The sequence below is a fragment of the Canis lupus genome, chromosome 21, assembly GCF_048164855.1.
Source record: "Canis lupus baileyi chromosome 21, mCanLup2.hap1, whole genome shotgun sequence".
NCBI classification, from domain to species: Eukaryota; Metazoa; Chordata; class Mammalia; order Carnivora; family Canidae; genus Canis; species Canis lupus.
This window is the reverse complement of record NC_132858.1, coordinates 7,361,331-7,366,869: the sequence shown is the minus strand read 5'-3', so window position 1 is coordinate 7,366,869 and position 5,539 is coordinate 7,361,331. Positions and strand designations below refer to the sequence as shown.

General features: G+C 53.0%; 1 long non-coding RNA gene across 1 annotated transcript; it reads right to left on the bottom strand.

Annotated features, from left to right (window-relative positions):
* Nucleotides 1-200: 200 nt before the first annotated feature.
* LOC140613298 (uncharacterized) lies at nt 201-3,720 on the bottom strand. Its single transcript, XR_012014448.1, has 3 exons — nt 3,406-3,720; nt 789-915; nt 201-497 (listed from the first exon to the last, which is right to left on the bottom strand). It is a non-coding gene; the product is annotated as an uncharacterized lncRNA (long non-coding RNA).
* Between the last annotated feature and the right edge of the window lie 1,819 nt (nt 3,721-5,539).

Genomic DNA, 5,539 nt, shown 5'->3' with positions numbered 1-5,539 from the left:
AGGTTATCGCCGCCCCCATCCCCTCAGAGCCAGCCCGAGGGTGTCAGAGGAATGTGCTATGACGTCAGAATCTCTTGCCAGGACTCTCAAGGGCAAGCTTGAATCTGGGGCTGCCACTAGTTTGAAACCACTTGAACCGTGTGACTTCTTTTTTTTTTTTTTTTAAGATTTTATTTATTGATTCATGAGAGAGGCAGAGACACAGGCAAAGGGAGAAGCAGACTCTCTGCAGGGAACCTGATGCAGGACTCGATCCCAGGACCCCGGGATGACGCCCTGAGCCAAAGGCAGACGCTCAGTCACTGAACCACCCAGGCGTCCCCAACCATGTGACTTCTCAGCCATATTGAACAGTGACTCCGGGGGCATGCACTCCTCTGGGCGCCAATGTCTGAAATGCTTCACTGAGGAAGATGCACCCTGCATGGGAATCTGGTCTTGACACTCAGAGCGGCTGCTGTGTGGCCAGCGCTTCAGCCCACCTGACTCAGCTCTTGCTGTAAGCACAAGTGTGGACAAATATCACCTCCCATTCTACACTCAAACCAGGGCTCAACCCGCCATCCCACAGCTTGTGAGTGACCCGACAGGCTGCAAACCCAAACCCACAATTTTCAGCATCCAAAGTCCCAATCCCATCCACACTGGCAAGACCCCTCCCTCAGGACAGAGTTCAGCTCCAAGCCCTTAGAAAGGGGCCACGGTAGACCACAGTGAGGGTCCTTAGCTCCACCCTACAGTCTCTTCGCACCCCTGTCCCCAGATGGGGGCTCAGCCACCTGACTCACTTTGAACAGGAGAATATCAGCTGACAAGGGCAAACCAAGGCTTGAAAGATGCTCTTGTGAGTGGGCTCATCGCCTGCACCTCTGCTGGTGCTGTGAGGAGATTACGCCCACGGGAGCCTGCTGGTCCCTGCAGAATTGACACACGGAGCATGTCCTGGCCCAGAGCCAAGCCCAGCTGAGCCCACTGTGAATCAGCCAAACCTCGACCAGTCCGTGGACCAGCAAGAAATACATCCTGATGGTTGTGTTCCTGGAGTCTGAGAGCAGTTTGTTACACAGTGTAACAGCCATAGCTGACTGATACAGAGGGGTTACCGGGGACACCTGACCCCCTCATTTCACATTCACTTTTTAAATCGGCACAAGCCCCTTTCTTAAGAGTGCTTGCACCTCTGACCTTGAACTTCATGGTCTGTTTCTGTGGTGGGGGGAGTCCAGAGCAAGCAGTTAGGTGACAATTACATCTGCAGAAGGAAAGACACACTTCTCATCTGAGTAACGGTGAGTGGGGCCCAGAGCCTGAGGCTGGAGAAAGGGACAGGGAAGGCGCATGGCCAGGAGGAGCACAGAGAGGGGCTCTCGTGACAATGTCCTCTGTGAAAGAAGCAGCCCTGAGCCAAGACTTGGAGTTAAAGCCCTGGTAAGGGCTACAACTATGAGAGGACGCCAGAGCTGGCCCAGCCTCCTTGGTGGTCTGATTCTCTGACTAGAAGCTTCATGAGGGAGTCGAGGCCAATTACAGGACAGCACTGAAAAGAGAACAGGACAGAAATCCCTGGCCTCTTTCTGCCACTCCTGCTTCCCCAGGAGGGAGGGTGGGTTCCCGCAGAACAGGTCCCCAATGACTCAAATGCAAGCGGGGTTAGGGGTGTGGGCTTTCCGGAGGGCGCCTTGGCCATCGTACCCTCTGCTCCCTGTTCCTTCACAAACACGCACACGGTTTCCACTCTTCAAAGCATGCACCGTAATGAGGAAGGGTCGTGGCTCAGAGCTGGGAGTCACACCCAGGCCCACAAGGGGACTTGGGCACCCTGTTGACCGCCTTGGTTCCCCCATGGCCATCTTTTGTTGGGGGCACTAGAGAGGACTACCTACCACATGGAGCTCTCCATCTCTGAGCCCCAAGCTGGGGATGGTTAACCCCCAAAAAGGGTGAGCCTTAACCACTTATTCATCATCCCTGTGTGCCCCACACATGAAGGCCCCAGTCTCCACTGAACAGACCCCAACGATCCAAGAGAAGGTGGCTCAAGCCGAGGCCACAAAGCCAACCGTCCCAATGCAGGGCCATCAGAGAAAAATCTCTGGTTCTGAGAAGTCCTCTGAGATGGTTGTGGGTTTGGGTGGGAGGGGAGCTGCCTCGTGGGGATACTCCAACCCACAGAAACGGCCCTGAGGGGCAAGGGAACTGTGACCCAGGACTATCGGAGTCTCTCAACTGGAGCCCAGTGGGAATTCCCGGCCTAGGCCATCCCATTGTCTGGGGAACTCTTATCTGCAAAGGCAGACGGTCCTTTTCACAGACATCTGCCAACCCTTGTCCCAGTCTGGATCTTGGGTTTCCACAGGGAGGCGAAGGCCAGTGTCGGAAGATGGGGCCACGCCAGAGGGGGCAGGCTCTGTTTACACACAGCAGTGCTGGGCACCAGCTCCCACGGGATCGTGTGTCTGTGTGCACAGGTGGCCCGGAGGGCCATGCTCCACTCACACGGTGCCTGGGCGACTGGCCTCCCTCTCTCCCTCCTTCTTCCTTCTTTCCCTCCCTTCTTCTTTTCTCCCTTGCTCCTTTCCTTCCTTCTTTCCTTCCAATAGATCGAATGCTTTTTCTGCTCCAGACCTGTACTATATGGTAGGATTTTAACAGTCAGCAAGCCTCCATTGCAGCCCACAGGTGGCTCACAGGCCAGAGAAAACTCAAGCAGACAATTGCAATACATGATGACGGGTGATGTGACAGGTGGCAGGGACTATGAGGGTCCACGGGGAGTCATCTAACCCAGCCCGGGCCCGGGGGCTCAGGGAACAGTCACCCATGGGACCCAAATAGGATCTTCGTTACTGCTCTGAAGGAAACAGAGGTAAGGCCAGAATCTCTTCGGAAGCACTATGGCCTGATGGGATGTAGGTCTTTGAATGTACCAAGACCTTGTGATTGATTATATACTTGGAAGTATAGTCCTTGGAATTGATTCCGGTTACCTTCGTAAATCCCAAACATCCCAAACTAGTTTCAGCTCAGAGCACCTTTCATCTTTGGCACACCTACCAATGCTCCGTGGAACACGCTCTTTGCAAGAAAAGTCTCCTTTCTTAATGTCACCATGAAAATTATCATCATGAAGATCACGTAATGACACCAGAAGATGATGTTAAACCGGGAGAAGCCAAACAGGGTCCTGAAGATAGTTCTTAACCACTGTTATCTGAGTTTGCTGGGCCAAAGCTACAACAAAGGGATTTGAAAGACATAAACCCACAGGGATGCAGAGGACAGAAAGGCAAGAGCAGTAGCCACTTCTGGAAGGTGCGCAGAAAATGAGCAGGTAAATCTCTGGCTGTGTAGAACGGCTTAAGAAAGCTCAGCCACACTGGTGGGTGGCGGTGGGGAAGAGCTTACCTGCACGCACAGCAGGATCCTCCAAAAGCCAGGCTCTGACCCAGACATTCTCCTCAGCCTGCCTTTGTAGCTCACGTTTTCCCAGAGACCTTCAAATGTGATGATGATATCACCTTTTCCTTCCACAATTCGGTTTGTGCTTCTTAATCCACTTTTCAGAACCAAACAGTGTGTTGTCAAGGATTGTGGCAGACACTGGCCAGATGGTCACCAAACCTGTTTCCTTTTTCTTCTAGGGACCCAGCTGGATGTGCTGTCTAGCCCTCCTCACAGGTAGACGCAGGTATGTGACCAAGCCCCGCTCAATGGAATGAGCTGGAAATGATGTGCACCACCTCCAGGCGAGGCCCGTGCGACCCACCCTGCTCTTTCCTTCTGTTCATCCTCTGCCAGCCCAGTGCAGGCTACCAAATGGAGGGTCCTGAGGGATGGCAGGAGCTCTGGCATGGAGAGGCCTGAGTCCCTGCGTGACTGCATGGAGCAGAGCCCCAACACTACCTGCACCGCACAGCCATGGACAAGAACTACACATTGGCTGGATGAGGCCACTGTAATTGGGGAGTGATGGTTACCACTGTCAACATACCCTGATTAGTACCCTGATCCGTGAGGGAGCTTCGCATGAGTGCTGAAACCCAGGAAAATCTAAGCAATTATTTTTCAGCGCACAGTCCCTCATTCAGAGTAGGTAAGTAGTTAGTGAACGTTTGCTGAACAAATCAATGAACAAACAAGACCGCTTGGGCTTGGTTTCGAAGTCGTGTCTGCCCCGGCACGTGGCCTGGAGGGGAACGTGAAACATGCACAGTTGATTTGTTAGGGTAGTGGGGATGTGGGTGATATTTTTCCTGTAATTCTTAGGATAAAGTTATTTTGCAATAAACATGTAGGGAATGTGGAGTGGGCCTCTCCCACGTTATATATGGCATGCGTAAAAACATCGATACACACAGCCCTCCAGACAGATGTTTCTTCGCAAGCAAGAGCTCATTTCTCCAAGAGCAGGCAGGAGCCAGCAATAGGGCATCCCCTTCCAGTGACCCGGCTCTGCAAATCCACCCTCCCCACTCCTAACCTACTCAACTCCATTTCCCTCGGAAAGCACACACGTACACAACACGCACACCACAAACATCCTCTACTACCTTCAAGACTGAGTTCAGATGTCACCAGGCCAGAACTCACCACTGGTCCTGCGTCGCTCCAGGGTGTCAGCTGTCTGCTGTAGCACTTTTCCAGTCTGCCTCACGGTACCCAGAGGACAGCATGTCCCAGGGGTGAAGGGCTCAGCTCACCCCACAGGCTGCCTATGCCCACTTGCTAGCTGGGATTATAACAGCACCTGCCTGTAGAAGGTTTGTGAGAATAAAGTTAAAGATGCATGGAATGTTCTTAGAAAGGTGACCGGCCCATATGGGTCATTCAGGAAGCCTTGGCTCTGATGGTTGTCCCTGAATCTGGCTATTGCGATGCCTCATTAACCCCCAGGCAATGAGCACACCCTCCTCACCAGCAATGGCCTGGAGCCTGGCACTTGACGCATTACACATAGAACAGACCTGAGAGCTTGACCAGCAGCCAGGGAGCTGAGACAAGGCCATGTCTGCTGATGGAAGCTGCTCAGCTGGCTGGGTAAGAGGCAGGATGCTCTGCAACCTTGGGACCATCCCAGCCATTGGCCCAGCCTCACCCAGCGCCCAGCCAGAAACTCAGACCCAGAGGATGACTGGAGGAACTGGGGACATGCCACCAAAGAAGAGAAGACATGGGGAAGCATCAGTCACTCAGAAATGAGGGTTAAGCACTTACTAATCGCCAGGCACCGTTCTCAAGTGAACAAGGCAGACAAACTCCCTGCCCTCCTGGACTTGCATCCTAGGTAATCTAATAAATAAAAAGTAGAACCAAAGAATCCAAGAAATAAATACACAAAGCAACATCAGCTAGTGCTAAGTTCTAAGATGAAAAAGAAAAGCAGGGGGATCCCCAGGTGGCTCAGCGGTTTAGTACCTGCCTTCAGCCCAGGGCGTGATCCTGGAGTCCGGGATCAAGTCCCACATTGGGTTCCCTGCATGGAGCCTGCTTCTCCCTCTGCCTGTGTCTCTGCCTCTCTCTATCTCTGTCTCTGTGTCTC